Below are 18,530 nucleotides of genomic sequence, written 5' to 3'. Positions count from 1 at the left end.
AAAGTTGGCCGCTAAAAAGACGAACTAGGTATATGAAAGATGGAGTGAAAACAGACTTTTGAACCTTTTATATTTCATACCAAGTCCATACATCTATTATCTATTTAAAAACAAAAGAAAAAGTTTCAAGGTCCGACATACTAATTTTTTAAAACTAGGATAGAATGTTAAAACACTTGAGTCCATACAGCCTGACTCCTGGACCCATGCTCTCATAGTTCCTAACATACTCTGAATCTCAAAAAAGACAGTGATCTGAACAGAACTAGTCCTTGGCAAAGTGTTAACCTAGTTTATCAAACTCACAGTCTTAAACTACAATTGGGAATGGGGCAGAAGTCGGAGGTAAGGGGTGGAGGTGACGACTGATTGCCAAAGTAAGAACTGAATACCAAAAGCCAACTATAAACAAAGTGATAAGGTCTCCAAAAGAGGAAGAGAAAGTTCTATAAGTTCTACCTAATTCCTGGATAGTAATGTGGAAGGTTATGTAAGAATTTTTGCAAGGTCCAGTACCCATAGCCACATAAAGATATACTATTTATATAATAGCTACAGTATACTTAATCCATAAAGAATATAGAAAAGGGGGAATCCCTGTTCTTTTAGGCTGATATATTAAAACAAAACAGCGATTTTTCTTTCTCCTTATTACAAAAAGTTTTGACAGAACTTACAGAGCAGAATCTCAGGTTTCTACTTACCTCTGGTATCCTTTGGAGGTGAAATTGGAAGAAAATTTAGAATGAGAATAAGAGACTTATAGCTTAGAGGCAACCCTCTACTACCCCTTCACTTCTTTCTCTTTCTCTAGTCTCCATCCTCTCTCTTGCTCTTTTCCATTCTTCCTCCATTTTTTCCCTTCTTCTCTATCTTTGCTTAGGCTTACTCCTGACAGTTGCATTCAGTGATAACCTTAAGTAATAATTAGCCTGGCTGTGGTATTAAAGTTGCTCATATCTTAACCTATTAAAAAAAAAAAAAGACAGTCCTGGTTCAGAGGATGGGAAGCAAAGTTTAATAAGAATAACTTTTTTTACTATTAATTATGGAAAACATACAAAGGCAAAAGAAGAGTATAATGAATCCCTACACATTTATCACTTAGCTTTAACAATTATTCATGGACAAACTTGCTTCATTTGTAACTCCACCTATTTCCTTACCTCCCATATTATTTCAAAGCAAATAGCAAATATATAATTTCATTACAAAATATTTCAGCATGTAGCTCTGAAAGATCTCTTTAAAAAAAAGCCCAAACAACTCTATATCATCTAAAAATTAATAATTCCTTAATTTTATAAAATAGAGTTAAAATTTCCAATTGTCTTATATATGTCAGAATTGTTTTATTTTGTTTTACAGTTTATTTGAATTTTTTGGCCACACTGTGTGGCTTGTGGGATCTTAGTTCCCTGACCAGGGATTGAACCCAGGCCCTTGGCAGTGAAAGCGTGGAGTGCTAACCACTGGACCTCCAGGGAATTAGCCAGTTTATTTGTTTGAAATAGGATCCAAGTAAGGTCCATATACTGTCACTGGTTGCTGACACATCTTTTAATCGACAAGTTCCCTATCCATTCCTATTTCTTGCAGTTTTCTTTAAGAATTTAAAAAATTTATTTAGGCTGTGCTGGATCTTCCTTGCACTGCACAGGCTCTCTAGTTACAGCGCATGGGCTCTAGAGCTCATGGGCTCAGTAGTTGCGGCGAGCGGGCTTAGTTGTGGTATGTGGGATCTCAGTTCCCCGACCAGGGATTGAACCCAGGCCCCCTGCATTGGGAGTGCGGAGTTTTAACCACTGGACCACAAGGGTAGTCCCCTATTTCTTGCAATTTATTGTCAAGGAAATTCTTACGTTTGTACCAGCATAAAAATTAACCCATTCAAAAACCATTTAATTAGAGTTACCATATGATCCAGCAATCCCACCGCTGGGCATATATCCAGAGAAAACTAATTCAAAACGATATTGAGGGGGGGCTCCCCTGGTGGCACGCTGGTTAAGAATCTGCCTGCCAATGCAGGGGACACGGGTTCGAGCCCTGGTCCAGGAAGATCCCACATGCCGCAGAGCAACTAAGCCCGTGCGCCACAACTACTGAGCCCACGTGCCACAACTACTGAAGTCCATGCTCCTAGAGCCTGTGCTCCGCAACAAAAGAAGCCACCACAATGAGAAGCCCACGCACCACAATGAAGAGTAGCCCCCACTCACTGCAACTAGAGAAAGCCTGCGCGCAGCAATGAAGATCCAACACAGCCAAAAATAAATAAATAAATATTTTAAACAATGGTTTAGATGGCAAATTTTGTTTAAAAAAAAAAAGATATAGGGGACTTCCCTGGCAGTCCAGTGGTTAAGACTCCACGCTCCCAATGCAGGGGGCACAGGTTTGATCGCTTGTTGGGGAACTAAGATTCTGCATGCCACGCAGCGTGGCCAAAAAAAAAAAAAGATATATGCACCCCAATGTTCACAGCAGAACTATTTACAATAGCCAAGACATGGAAGCAACCTAAATGTCCGTCAACACATGAATGGATAAAGAAGGTTCAGTATATATATGTACAATGGAATATTATTCAGCCATAAAACAGAATGAAACAATGCCATTTGCAACCATCTGGATGGACCTGGAGATTGGTAAGCCAGACAGAGAAAGACAAATATCATACGATATCACTGATAAGTGGAATCTAAAAAAATGATACAAATGAACTTATTTACAAAACAGAAATGGACTCAGAGACATAGAAAACAAACTTATGGTTATCAAAGGGGAAAGGGGGTGGGGGAGGGATAAATTAGGAGTCTGTGATTAACAGATACATGCTACTATATATAAAATAAATCACACTACTATATATAAAATAAAACAACAAGGACTTACTGTATAGCACAGGGAACTATATTCAGTATCATGTAATAACCTATAATGGAAAAGAATCTGAAAAAGAATACATATATATGTATAACTGAATCACTGTGCTGTACCCCTGAAACTAACACAACATTACTAGTCAACTATATGTCAATAAAAAGTTGTTTGTTTTTGAAAAAAAATTTATTAAGTAGGTACTATTTGGAGAATAGAAAAAAGAATCTATAACTGAACAATTACTTATTGTATCTAATATGTAGCATGTGGAGATGCTATGAAGAAATGCAAAATGAGAGAAAAGGTTGGCCTTCAAAAGGCACAAGATGGAATGCAAAAACAGAACAATGACATAAAAACATAAAATCAAAACAAAACTTCCTAGTAACAACATAGCTTCTCTAGTGACTATTGATGTTAATCTCAATAGTCAACTGACCTTTTATTATCTTTTTCTCAGGCGAAGGGAAGGGAAAATAACAAATGTTGGCTATTTACCATATTCCAGGCCCCATAGGATTTTGTTATCTAATATAATCTTTACAAAGAAGATAATGAGGGCTTCCCTGGTGGCACAGTGGTTAAGAATCCACCTGCCAATGCAGGGGACACGGGTTCAAGCCCTGGTCCAGGAAGATCCCACATGCCGCGGAGCAACTGAGCCCGTGTGCCACAACTACTGAGCCTGCACTCTAGAGCTGGCAAGTCACAACTACTGAGCTCACGCGCCTAGAGCCCGTGCTCCACAACAAGAGCAGCCACCGCAATGAGAAGCCCACGCACCACAACGAAGAGTAGCCCCCACTTGCCACAACTAGAGAAAGCCCGCACACAGCAACGAAGACCCAATGCAGCCAAAAATTTAAAAATTAAAATAAATAAATAAAAGAGACAGTAGAAGAGAAATTTAGAAAGTAGGAAGGTGGAGGTTTGTTTAAAAAAAATGATAATGAGATAATGGGATAGGTATAATTTCCATTTTCTTTTCTTTTCTCTTTTTTTTTTGTCCACGCTGCACGGCTTGTGGGATCTTAGTTCCCTGACCAGGGATCAAATTCAGGCCAACGGCAGTGAAAGTGCCACTGAGTCCTAACCACTGGACTGACCACCAGGGAATTCCCTCCGTTTTCATTTTTATTGATATGGAAATTAAGGTTCAGAGGAGTTCTTTCTTTCCCAAGTTTACATAATTAATAAGTAGTAGAATCTTATTTTTGACTGAGGATCATCTGGTTCCCAAGTCCGCATCCTTTCCATTGCTGTTTGTCTAAACACAGGAACAGCAATGGCTTTCATGAACTATAAGCAAGGTCAACAATTAGCTCCAATTATTTTTTTAAGAGATCAATTTCTAAAATGTGTTCAAATCAACAGTCTAAAATGACACCAGAAAACAGGTAAAGAGGGACTTCCCTGGTGGTCCAGTGGTTAAGACTCTGCGCTTCCACTGCAGGGGGCGTGAGTTCCATCCCTGGTCAGGGAACTAAGATCCCACAGGACACTCAGTGTAGTCAAAAAGAAAAAAAACAAAAAAACAGGTAAAGAAACTTAGCTTATCATTTTACCTCAATAATCAAAATATCTACTAGATTTAAGTACTGGTCTGATATGTGAAAATGGGACTGAACTGAGGAATCTGATCATCATCTTCCCTGGAGAAAACACTTACTGCCCACTCCACTGCTCCCTTCAGTGTAGAGGGACAGACATCAGCATATCGCTCCTGCTGTGCAGGCAGCTGTAGAAGCAGCAGCACAGCTGTGTCCTCTTTCGCTCTGGGGGTTCAGCTGCCTGAAGGGAGCACACACTCAGCTTTGCTACCTTACACACTGGTGAGGTTTCACAGGGGTTGCCCCACAGGGGAAGTCTGTAGTTTCTCTTTGGTTTGGTTTTGATCACTGCTTGCACCTAGATGGAGAAATCTGTCTAATTCTGGCAGTAGTAGAAAATCCAGTGGCCCACAGATACAAGCTACCTTCTTGAATATTAGTGTTATCAGTAATAAAGTTGTTGTTTTTATTTCCATTTGTCAAACTTTCTTCTTATTTCTTAACTGGAGTGGAGGAAGAAGGATGCTTCAAATTGAAACCCGCAAACCCCAGCGGTCTTTAAGGGCTAGGCAAGTATTTCCTCTGGTAGTTGAAATGGAGGCCAGGGTAAAATGTTAGTGTGCCTGGCCCTACCAGTTTACAAATCCTATAATTGTAAAATAATGATTTAGTAATAATTCAATTTGGGACAACAAAGAAAATCATTTTCATTTATAATGTAAGACCTTTATTTCACAAATGAGGAAAAATCAGATTCAGTTTTGATATAAGCACTCAGTTATTTACTATTCATTTAGCAATTGAGTAGGCAATGAATCAATGTTTACTAAATGTTTTTTCAAAAGTATATTTCTTGACTATAGAGCCCATTAACTAGCAGAAAGGGGTTAAAACACAAGGGCTCAAAAATCAAAGACTATAGTTTAATTCTAGTGTTGCTATGTACTAGTCTGTGACTTTGGGTAAGTTGCTTAACCTTACCTGCAAAATGCAGACAGTAACAGCACCTATGTAATAGGATTAGTGTGGGGATTGAAATAAATACATATAAAGCTCTTATAGTGCCTGAAATATAAAAGGAGCTCACATCCATTCATTCAATAAATACTTAATGCCCGATTTAGAGTACCAGGCACTATGTCTGATAGCAAGGACAAAATGCCAAGCTAAAGATGGTCTAAGACAAAGACTAGAGATGGTCTTGGTTCTAACAGAATTCAGCATTTAGTTGAGATATAGCCATTAATCAAATAATCACAAAGTAATTGTATAATTACCCAGTGTGATAAATGGGCTAGGAAAAAAAAAGAACAGAAGGCTGTGACCTACTTTAGTTAGTACAGTCAGAAAGGTGACATTTAAGTGAGACTTCAAGGAGGAGCAGAAACTAGCCATTCAGAGAATGAAATAAAGGATCATTCCAGAAAGAGAAATGGGCAAAAGACACAAAGTGAGATTTTCAACTGAATCTGAAAGAAACAGAAGGCCAGTGAAGCTGGAGTGTAATGAAGGATGGAAGGGTAGGCAGAGCCTTCCAGGCTGTGTTAAAGTACTTGGCTTTCATTAAACACAATAGACAGTCAGTGAATAATTTTATGCAAGAGAGAAGTTATAAGATCTGATCTATGTTTTGAAAATATTACTCTGGCTACTATGGGAAGAATAAATAAGAGTGAGGCAGGGGGTGAAATGGCAAGCTCAATTAGGAGGCCACTGTAATAGTCCAAACAAGAGACAATATAGTCTATAATTGGAGAGATGGCTGTAAAGGTGGAGAGAAATGGAAAGATCTGAGGTGTAGTTTATAGGTAGAATCAAAGGGCTTGCTTATAAATTAGATGCAGGAAAGTATAGTGTCTAGCTTGAGTAACTGGATGGATGATGGTATCATTCACTAATGCTGTAGAGATGGAGGGGAGAGCCAATTTGAGGACTGCAAAGCAATCATTACATTTTGAATATGTTAATTTTAATAACCTGTGAGATTTCTAGGAAAAAAATATCAATTCAGCAGTTGGATACACAGAGGAGAAGTCTGGTCTAGCAATTATCTATAAATCTGTTAGCATAGTAATAAGTGAAATCTAGGAATAAAGTATATTTAGAAAGAAGGCAGGAAAGCCTGAAGAAATATAAACACTCAGAAATTGAGTAGAGTAACTGACAAGGAGGTCAAAAGAGGAGGGCAAAAGGGCAAGACCCAAGAAGGTTGTGTTACCGGAGGCAACAAAAGACAGAGTTTCAAGAAATGGGGAATAGTCAACTCCAGCAATGCCACTAAGAGGTTATGTAAGATAAAAACTAAAAAACAAACAAACAAAACACTAGTTGGACTGGGCAACTTAAAAGTACTATGGACTAGAGCAAGCAGAAGAAAGAATCAGTGAGCCTGAAGAGAGATCATTTGAATTTATCCAGCCAGAAGGAAAACAAAAAAACAAGCAAACAAACAAAAACCAGAATGAAAGGGAATGAAGAAAGCCTATGGGACTTACGGGGCATAATAACAGAAACAAGCTACGAACTACTGGAGCTGCAGAAGAGAGAGAGAAAGGGGTAGAAAGCTTATTCAAAGAAATAACGGCTGAAAACTTCCCAAATGTGGAGAGAGATGTGGACATCCAAGTTCATTAAGCTAATAGCTCACTCCAAAGTTTCAATCCAAAATGACCTTCTCCAAGATGCCTTATAGTAAAATCATCTAAAATCAAAGACAAATTAAAAGTCAGTTCGAAAAAAAAAAATGTCTCTCATACAACAGAGCCTCCATAAGGCTATAAGCAGATTTCTCAGCAGAAATCCTGCAGGCCAGGAGAGAATGGGATGATATATTCAAAATGCTGAAAGAAAAAAAATGCAAAACAAGAATACTTTACCCAGCAAAGTTGTCCTTCAGAAGTGAAGGTAAGATAAAGACTTTCCCTAACAAAAGCTGACAGAGTTCACCACCACTTGACCTGCCTTAACAAGAAATGCTGAAGAGTTCTTCAATCTGAAAAGAAAGGATGTTAACTAGTAACACAAAAACATATGAAAATATACAACATACTGGTAAAGGTAAACATACAGTCAGATTCAGAATACTCTAGTACTGTAATGTGGTGGTGTTAACCACTTAACTCTAGTATAAAGGTTAAAGGACAAAAGTATTAAAATAGCTATAGCTACAATAATTTGTTAATGGACACACAATATAAAAAGATGTAAACTGTGACATGAAAAACATAAAATGGGGGTGGAGGTAAAAGGGTAGATTTTGTATGCCATCAAAGTTAAGTTGTTATCAGTTTAAAATAGACTGTTACATCTATAAGATGTTTCAAGTAAGCCTGAGGGTAACCACAAAACAAAAACCTATAACAGATACACATAAGATAAAGAGAAGGGAATCAAAGTATACCACTATCAGAAATCATCAATTCATAAAGCAAGACAGTAAGAGAGAAAGAAAGGAAGAAAGGAACTACAAGACAGCCAGAAAACAATGAACAAGATGGCAATAATAAGTCCTTACCTAGTTATAATTACTTTAAATGTAAATGGATTAAATTCTCCAATCAAAAGGCACAGAGTGGCTGAATGGATAAAAAACAAGGTCTAACGTTTATGCTGTTTGCAGAAGACTCATTTACTACAAGGACACACATAAGAACAAAGTGAAGGGTTGGAAAAAGATATTCCACACAAATGGAAACCAAAAGAAAGCAAGGATAACTATACTTATATCAGAAAAAAGAACTTTAAGTCAAAAACTGTAACAAGAGACAAAGAAAGTCATTGTATAATGATAAGAAAGGGTCAATTCATCAAGGGGATGTTAACAGTTGTAAATGTGTATATACCCAACATCAGAGCACCTAAAATATTGAGCAAATATTAACAGATCTGATGGGAGAAACAGACAATACAGTAATAGCAGAGGATTTCGATACTCCACTTTCAATAATGAATGGATCACCCAGACAGAAAATCAATACAGAAACAATGGACTCGGACTATACTTTACATCAAATGGACCTAACAGACATATACAGAACCTTCCACCTAAAAACAACATAACAGGGCTTCCCTTGTGGTGCAGTGATTGAGAGTCCACCTGCCAATGCAGGGGACACGGGTTTGTGCCCTGGTCTGGGAAGATCCCACATGCCGTGGAGCGGCTGGGCCTGTGAGTCATGGCTGCTGAGCCTGTGCGTCCAGAGCCTGTGCTCCGCAATGGGAGAGGCCACAACAGTGAGAGGCCCGCGTATCGCAAAAAATAATAATAATAAAAAAATTAAAAAATAATTAAAAAAATAAAAACAACATAACACACCTTCTTCTCAAGTGCACCTGGAACATTCTCCAGGATAGAGCACATTAGGTCACAAAACAAGTCTCAGTAAATTTAAAAATACTGTAATCATACCAAGTATCTTTTCTGACCAAAATGATATAAACTAGAAATCAATAACAGAAGGAAAACTGGAAAATTCACAAATATGTGGAAATTAAACAACACATTCCTGAACAACCAATGGGTCAAAGATAAAATCAAAAAATATCTTGAAACAAACAAAAATGGACACACAACATACCAAAACTTATGGCATGCAGCAAAAATAGAGCACAGAGGGAAGTCTAGAGTGATAACTGCCTACATTAAGAAGAAGAAAAAAAAAAGATCTCAAATAAACAACCTCAAGGAACTGGACAAAGGACAAATTAAGCCCAAAGTTAGCAGAAAGAAGGAGATAACAAAGATCAGAGCAGAAATAAATGAAATCCGGAATAGATAAACAATGGAAAACTGTTAGTTTTTTTTAAAAGATTAAATTGACAAACCTTTAGCTAGATTTACCAAGAAAAAAAGAGAGAGGACTCAAAGAAATAAAACTAAAAATGAAAGAGGAGACATTGCAACTGATACCACAGAAACACAAAGGATCATACGACACTGCTATGGACAATCATATGCCACCAAATTGGACAACCTAGAAGAAATGAATAAATTCCTAGAAACATACAATCTACCAAGTCTTAATAATAAAAATACAAAAAATCTGAACAGACTAATAAGCAAGGAGACTGATAATCTCCAGGACTAGATGGCTTCACATGTGAATTCTATCAAACATTTAAAGAAGAATTAACACCAATTCTTCTCAAACTCTTCCAAAAAAATGGAGGAGGGAACACTTCCAAACTCATTTAACAAGACCAGCATTACCCTGATACCAAAGCCAGATGATGACATTAAAATAAAACAACAGACCAACATCCATGATGAACATAAGTGCAAAAATTCTCAAAAAAATACTAGCAAAACAAATTCAACAGCACATTAAAAGCATCATACACCATGATCAAGTGAGACTTATCCCTGAGATGCAAGGATGGTTCAATATACACAAATCAATAAATGTGATATAGCACATTAACAGAACAACAAAAATCATGATAATCCCAACAGATGCAGAAAAAGCAATTGACAAAATTCAACATCGTTTCATGATAAAAACACTCAATAAATTGGGTACAGAAGGAACATACCTCAACATAATAAAGGCCATATATGACACGCCCACAGCTTATATCATATTCAACAGTGAAAGTCTGAGAGCTTTTCCTTTAAGATCAAGAACAAGAAAAGGGTGAACATTCTGACCACTCCTATTCAACGTAATACTAGAAGTCCTAGCCAGAGCAATTAGGCAAGAAAAAGAAATAACGGCATCCAAATCGGAAAGGAAGAAGTAAAATTGTGTGTTTGCTGACGACATGATTTTGTATACAGAAAATTCTAAAGACTCCATCAAAAAAGTGTGAGGCCTAATAAACAAGTTCCATAAAATTTCAGGATACACGGACTTCCCTGGTGGCACAGTGGTTAAGAATCTGCCTGCCAGTGCAGGGGACACGGGTTCAAGCCCTGGTCCAGGAAGATCGCACATGCCGCAGAGCAACTAAGCCCGTGTGCCACAACTACTGAGCCTGTGCTCTAGAGCCCATAAGCCACAACTACTGAAGCCCATGCACCTAGAGCCCGTGCTCTGCAACAAGGGAAGCCACTGCAATGAGAAGCCTGTGCACCTCAATGAAGAGTAGCCCCTGCTCGCCACACTAGAGAAAGCACATGTGCAGCAACAAATACCCAATGCCGCCAAAAATAAATTTTTTAAAAAAGTTTCAGGATACAAAATCGAACATACAGAGCTTCCCTGGTGGCGCAGTGGCTGAGAGTCCACCTGCCGGTGCAGGGGACACAGGTTCATGCCCCGGTCTGGGAAGATCCCACATGCCGCAGAGCGGCTAGGCCCGTGAGCCATGGCCGCTGAGCCTGCACGTACGAAGCCTGTGCTCTGCAACAGGAGAGGCCACAACAGTAAGAGGCCCGCGTACCACACACACACACACACAAAAATCGAACATACAAAAATCAGTTCCATTTCTATACACCAACAATGAAATCAGTTTTATTTCTATACACAAACTATCTGAAAGAGAAATAAAGAAAATCCATTTACAATAGCATCAAAAATAAAATAGGAATAAAGTAAACAAGGAGGTGATAGATCTGTACATTGAAAACTACAAAACACTGCTGAAAGAAATGGAAGGAGACACAAGTAAATGAAAAACAATGTTGTAGGTTTTTTTACAGAAATAAAAAGTTCCATCCTAAAACTCATTTGGAATCTCAATGTACCCTGAATAGCCAAATCTTGAACAAGAAGAACAAAGCTGGAAGTCTCAAACTTTCTCATTTCAAAAATTATTACAAAGCTATAGTAATCAAAACAGTGTGGTACTGGCATAAAGACAGACATACTAACCAATGGGACACAGTAGAGAGCCAGAAATAAACCCTTGCACATATGGTCAAATGATTTGACAAGGGTGCCAAGACCACTCAATGAGAAAAGAACAGCCTTTCCAACAAACAGTATTGGAAAAACTGGATATCTACCTGCAAAAGAATGAAATTGGACCCTTACCTTACACTGTAAGGGTAAAAAATTACCCTTATACAAAAATTAACTCAAAATGGATCAAAGACCTAAACGTCTTGGAAGAAAACATAGGGGAAAAACTTCATGAGACTGGATTTGGCAATCTCTTGGATATGACACCAAAAGCACAGGTAACAAAAGAAATAAACGGATAAATTGGACTATATCCATATTTAAAACTTCCATGCTTCAAAGGACACAATCAACAGAGTAAAAAGGCAGCCTACAGAATGTAAGAAAATATTTGCGAGCCAAAGCAAATCACACTCTCTTTGTGGGCAACCCTGAAACAAAGTCACAGAGGAGCTCCTTTTTGAGCTTTTTCACCAGGCTGGGCCAGTAATAAAAGTGAAAATTCCAAAAGATAAGGATGGTAAAGCAAAGCAGTTTGTGTTTGTGAATTTCGAACATAAAGTATCTGCTCCTTATGCCATGAATCTACTTTATGGAATCAAGTTTTTTGGAAGGCCCATCAAAATTCAGATTAGATTAGGAAGTAACCATGCCTCACAGGAGGTCAGTTTGTCATATCCCCAGCATCGTGTTGGAAATTCAAGCCCTACTTCCACATCTCCTAGTAGGTAGGAAAGGAGCTAAAATGACTCGATCAGCACAGATAATTCAAAGATCTTTCTCTTCTTCAGAAAATTTTCAGAGACAAGCAGTGATGAACAGTGTTTTGAGACAGATGTCACATGGAGGGAAATTTGGTTCTCCATATCTGGATCAATCAGGATTTTCCCCATCAGTTCGGTCATATAATCATACTTTTTTAAAAAAAATTTTTATTTATTTTTGTCTGCATTGGGTCTTCATTGCTATGCACGGGCTTTCTCTAGTTGTGGCGAGTGGGGGCTACTCTTCCTTGTGGTGCACGTGCTTCTCATTGCAGTGGCTCCTCTTGTTGCAGAGCACAGGCTCTAGGCGCACGGGATTTAGTAGTTGTGGCACGAGGGCTCAGTAGTTGTGGCAGACGGGCTTAGTTGCTCTGTGGCATGTGGGATCTTCCCAGACCAGGGATTGAACCTGTGTCCCCTGTATTGGCAGGTGTATTCCTAACCACTGCGCCACCAGGGAAGTCTCCCACATAATCATACCTTTAACCAGTCTTCAAGCTCCCAGTGGCACCAAGATACACATTATCACAGAGAAAAGTCAGAATTCATTCCTACATAGCGGATAGACATTATAGCCGTAAACAGTGTTAAACCACTGATCATGGGTCTGACCATCATTACAGAGAAAACAGAGATGATTTCTTCTATGAAGATAGGAATCACGATGGCTGGAGCCATGACTATGATAACAGAAGAGACAGTGGTAGAGAAGGAAGATGGTGCTCATCTCGACACTAACAAGTGATAAAAGGATGTTTTCATAAGGTTATTCTAGGCCCTTTTTGTTAATTTGTCTGGGACTGTTTTCTTAAAAAACTGTATACAGCTTTATAAGTCGCCACATTTCTTTATAAAAATTTTAAAACCTAACAGCAGTCCAATACAGAAATGAGAAGAATTGTGGTTCTAGTTTTATTACATTAATAACCTTTCACCTCAGGGTTTTAAGAGGAGGCAAGGGTTTTATGCAAACGAAGGTGCCACAATTCCTAATCACTTTAGACAGTTGAGGAAGGGATGTATTATATGGATTAGTTGTACTATGGAGCAAATATTTTAATTATCTGTTATCTTTTTGTACTGCAAGAAGTTTCTTGTTAGTGAATCAGATTTTTGGTGTATATAATAGAAAACATTCAAGTTGATAGTCTGAAATGACTCAGTATTTTGTTAATAAATGAGAAAATGTAACTTCAGTGATTCATTTTACTAACATTTCAGAAAGCTTTTTGGTAAAGTTTCAGGATAAATCATATTATTTAACTTCTGTAAGTTCTGTGACATAATCTTGAACTTTACTGTAACTGAACATACAAGTATACATCTACATGTGCTATTTCATTATAAAATTTTAGAATTTGTTCATTAAATCATGTTTGATGTATGACTGAAGCCACTCAGTAAGTTAAATATCTCTAAATGTATTTTTTTACTGTAAAAATACAGTGTTAATGTAAATCCCCTTATTCTGGAAGAATAAAAATGTAAATGCATGGTCAGATAAAATGGTAAAATGTTTTACTAAAAGTATACTTTTTTGGGGGAAAAAATGGTTCACAAAACCTTTAAGTGCTGCCTCTATCACTCAAACTTCTAAAATTTTAACATTTTCAAAGTATCCAAGACAAGTGCACAAGGACACATTTTATTGTTGAAATTGTAGAGGTTGCTTTTTGTTTTTATTTGAACATTTGAGAATTTAGTCTTAAACACTTTCTGATTTAAAAACTTTAAAACCTTGTTTAACAAAACTTTTATGTATCAAGATACTGTTTCCAGGACTTCCCTGGTGGCATGGTGATTAAGAATCCACCTGCCAATGCAGGGGACACGGGTTTCAGCCCTGGTCCGGGAAGATCCCACATGTCGCCGAGCAATTAAGCCCGTCTGCCACAACTAATGAGCCTGTGCTCTACAGCCCGCGAGCCACAACTACTAAGCCCGTGTGCCACAACTACTGAAGCCCACACGCCTAGAGCACATGCTCCACAACAAGAGAAGCCACTACAATGAGAAGCCTGCGCACTGCAACGAAGAGTAGCCCCCGCTCACCACAACTAGAGAAAGCCCGCGTGCAACAACAAAGACCCAACACAGCCAAAACTAAAAATAGTTAATTTTAAAAAACAGATGCTGTTTCCTTTTCATTGTAGAACTTGTTTATAAAAATTCATTCCTAGGGACTTCCCTGGTGGCACAGTAGTTAAGAATCTGCCTGCCAATGCAGTGGACATGGGTTCAAGCCCTGGTCCAGGAAGATCTCACATGCCACAGAGCAACTAAGCCCGTGCACCACAACAACTGAGCCTGAACTCTAGAGCCCGCAAGCCACAACTACTGAGCTCACGTGCCACAATTACTGAAGCCTGTGTGCCTAGAGCCTGTGCTCTGCAATAAGACAAGCCACCTCAATGAGAAGCCCGCACGCCGCAACCAAGAGTAGCCCCCGCTCGCCACAACTAGAGAATGCCCGCGCGCAGCAACGAAGACCCAAAGCAGCCAAAAATAAATAATTTTTAAAAAGATTAAAACAAAAATTCATTCCTTGAAAAAAAAAAAGAAAATACTTGCAAATCGTATACCTGATAAAGAGTTAATAGCCAAAATATATAAAGAACTCTACAACTCAGTAACAAAAAAACAAACAATCCCATTTTAAAAAATGGGCAAAGGACTTAAATTTTTTCCAAAGAAAATATACAAATGGCCAATAAGCACATGAAAAGATGCTCAACATCACTAATCATTAGACAAATGCAAATCAAAACCATAATGAAATACCCTGTCACACCCATTAGGATGGCTACCATCAAAAAAAAAACAGAAAATAAGTGTTGGCAAGGATTTGGAGAAATCAGAACTTGTGCACTGTTGGTGGGAATGTAAAATGGTACAGCCGCTAAGGAAAACAATGTGGTAATTCCTCAAAAAATTAAAAATAGAATTACCATATGATCCAGCAATTCCACTTCTGGGAATATACCCAAAAGAATTGAAAGCAGAGTCTGAAGAGATATTTATACACCCATGTTCATAGCAACATTATTCACAACAGCCAAAAGATGGAAGCAACTCAAGTATCTCTCACAGATGAATGGATAAACAAAATGTGGTATATACATTCAATGCGGGAATTCCCTGGCAGTCCAGTGGTTAAGACTCGGGCTTTCACTGCCGTGGACCCCGGTTCAATCCCTGGTTGGGGAACTAAGATCCCATAAGACATGTGGTGTGGCCAAAAAAAAAAGAAGTAAATACATTCAATGTAATATTATTCAGCCTTAAAAAGCAAGGAAATTCTGGGGCTTCCCTGGTGGCGCAGTGGTTAAGAATCCGCCTGCCAATGAAGGGGACAAGGGTTCGAGCCCTGGTCCGGGAAGATCCCACATGCTGCGGAGCAGCTAAGCCTGTGTGCCACAACAACTGAGCCTGCGCTCTAGAGCCCGCAAGCCACAACTACTGAAGCCCACGAGCCTAGAGCCCGCGCTCCGCAACAAGAGAAGCCACCGCAGTGAGAAGCCCCGGCACCGCAAGAAAGAGTAGCCTCCGCTCACCACAACTAGAGAAAGCCCATGCACAGCAACGAAGATCCAATGCAGCCAAAAATAAAAAAATAAAATAATAATTAAAGGAAAAAAAGCAAGGAAATTCTGACATATGTTACAACATGGATGAACCTTGAGGACATTATGCTAAGTGATATAAGCCAATCACAAAAAGACAAATACTGTATGATTACACTTATATGAGGGACTTAGAGAATTAATAAAACAGAACATAGAATAGTGGTTGCCAAAAGCTACGGGGAGGGGAGAATGGGAAGTTGATTAATGGTGTAGATTTTCAGTTTCACAAGATGAAAAGAGTTCTACTAGAGATTGGTTGCACAATGTAAACGTACTTAACACTATTATACTGTATACTTAAAAATGGAAGGCTTCCCTGGTGGCGCAGTAGTTGGGAGTCCGCCTGCCGATGCAGGCGACACGGGTTCGATCCCCGGTCCGGGAAGATCTCACATGACGTGGAGCAACTAAGCCCGTGCGCCACAACTACGGAGCCTGCGCTCTAGAGCCCGGGAGCCACAACTACTGAGCCTGCATGCCGCAACTACTGAAGCCCATGTGCCTAGAGCCCGTGCTCTGCAACAAGAGAAGCCATCGCAATGAGAAGCCCGCGCACCGCAACGAAGACCCAAAGCAGCCAAAAATAAATAAATTTATTTTTAAGAAAAACCCCAAATACTACGAAAAAGAGAGTAAGATGTAATGAAGTAGAGATTCTATAGGTAGGAACTACTTTTCAAGAAGGTGGATTATAAAAGGGATCAGAAAAATGGGACAGTAACTGGCAGGAGACGTGGGATCCAGCAGGGTTTCTATTTTCCATTAAATATGGGTGATATTTAAAGCTACGAGACTAGATAAAATTATGAAGGAAGAAGTGTAGATAGAAAAGAAACAAGGACTGAGTCCTGGGGATCTCCAAGGTTTAGAGATCAGGAAAATTGGGAGGAACCAGCAAAGGAGCCTGAAGAGGAAAGGCCACAGATACTAGAGGAACAGGAGGGTATGGTGGTCTGCAAACCAAATGAAGAAAGTGTTCCAAGGAATTGTGTGATCAAACGTGTCAAGTGTTGACAATAGATTAAAAGTAAGATGAGGAAAAAAAAAAAAGTAAGATGAGGGCTACGAACTGACCACTGAAGAACGTGAAAGTCACTGCAGACCTTCATAAGAGCAGTTTTGGTGGAGTGGTGGGAGTAAAAGCCTAACTGGATTAGGTTTAGGAGAAAATGAGAGGTATGACACTATCAACAAGTAGAGAGGATGTGAGTCTACAGTAAATTTTACACTGTTGATGGAAACAAATGTGGTATAGTTAGAAAGCAATTTAGCATTATCTCTTTTTTAATTAATTAATTTTTTTGGCCATGCTGTGCAGCATGCAGGATCTCAGTTCCCAACCAGGGATCCAACCCGTGCCCCCTAAAGTGGAAGTGCAGAGTCCTAACCACCAGTCCGCCAGGGAATTCCATAGCATTATCTCTTAAAGGTGAACATTCACATACCTATACTGCACAATACCACTCCTAGGTATAAACCCAAAAGAAATTCTTACACAAATGTACCACATAAATGATAATATTCTGCGCATCAATGTTAGGAATAGCAAAAACAAGCCTGGATTAATCCAAAAGCTCATTGGCAGGAGAATGGATAAATTATGGTATATTCACAAAATGAAATATTATACAACATGAAAAAATGAATAAAACAGCTATATACAACATGAATTAATCATGAAGATGTAATACTGAATGGAAACAAACAGAAGACTGTTTGTCTAATTGCAATAAGACAATATAGTAGTGGTTGAGAGCACAGACTAGGAGCCAAACTATCTGGGTTCAAATCCCAGCTGGGCCATTCACTAGCAACGTGATTATTAAACTCTCTGTAGTTCATTTTGTCTCATCTGTGAAACAGGGAAAGTAATAATGAAATTGTCATAAGGATTAAATGATATATATAATTATACATAAAGTACTTAGAACAATGTAAACAAGCAAATTAAACATGACTTTAAACTATGTTTTAAAAAAGCAATAGAATAATAAATATAAAATTTAAAAGAGTGGTTACCTCTAGAAGGGAGGGAGGGAGGGGATGGGATGGGGAGAAACTCCTAAATATATGCAATTTACGGGCAATGATTCTAGTTCTTGAGTTGGAAGATGGGTTTACAGGTGTTCCTCTTATTATTATGCTTTACAGTTACATGTAACCTTTTGTATTATCAAATAATATATTAAAGATAATAAAAGAAAAAGTAATGGAAGGAAATAAATTGGAGACAGCAAGTATATAACTCTTGAATAAACAACACTTTCAGATAGTTTATATAAAGGGAAGAAGAGAAATGGGGCAGCAGGTGGAGGAAGAAATGGCATCAAGAAAAAGGGTTTTTTTTTGATAAAACAGTCTATTTACATACTGATATATGATTATAAATATTAACAAATATCACCAATCCTCAAAAATAACCCAATAAAGTATATCAGTACTTTAAGATGAAGAACTCAAGGTCAGAGAGCCTAAGAAACTTGGAACTAGGTCACACATCTAATAAGTGACAAAAGCCATATTTAAATTCAGATCTAACTCCAAATTTCACAACTTTATTTTATTTTAAAATTTTTATTAGAGTCTAGTTTACTTACAATGTTGTGTTAGGTTCAGGTGTACAGCAAAGTGAATCAGTTATACATATACATATATCCACTCTTTTTTAGATTCTTTTCCCATACAGGTCATTACACAGTATCGAGTAGAGTTCCCTGTGCTATACAGTAGGTCCTTATTAGTAATCTATTTTATATAAATAGTGGTGTGTATATGTCAATCCCAATCTTCCAATTTATCCCTCCCTCCCACCCCCTTCGAAATTTCACAATTTGTATAGAACAAAATGCTGCTTTCCTT

At 38.3% G+C, this 18,530-nt stretch overlaps 1 protein-coding gene and 1 pseudogene across 2 annotated transcripts in view; one reads left to right on the top strand and one right to left on the bottom strand.

The window, feature by feature from the left end:
* The window catches only part of RBMS2 (RNA binding motif single stranded interacting protein 2), a 59,819-nt gene that overhangs the window by 29,591 nt on the left and 11,698 nt on the right, over window positions 1–18,530 (bottom strand). The window lies entirely within an intron of this gene.
* On the top strand, window positions 328–14,691 carry LOC149748016 (RNA-binding protein 7 pseudogene; annotated as a pseudogene).

This window comes from Delphinapterus leucas, chromosome 11 (assembly GCF_059928025.1).
Source record: "Delphinapterus leucas isolate spDelLeu-1000000601 "Yukka" chromosome 11, BTC_Dleu_Yukka2, whole genome shotgun sequence".
Classification (NCBI taxonomy): domain Eukaryota; kingdom Metazoa; phylum Chordata; class Mammalia; order Artiodactyla; family Monodontidae; genus Delphinapterus; species Delphinapterus leucas.
Note: the sequence above shows the minus strand (reverse complement) of the source record. Positions and strands in the feature narration are given on the sequence as shown.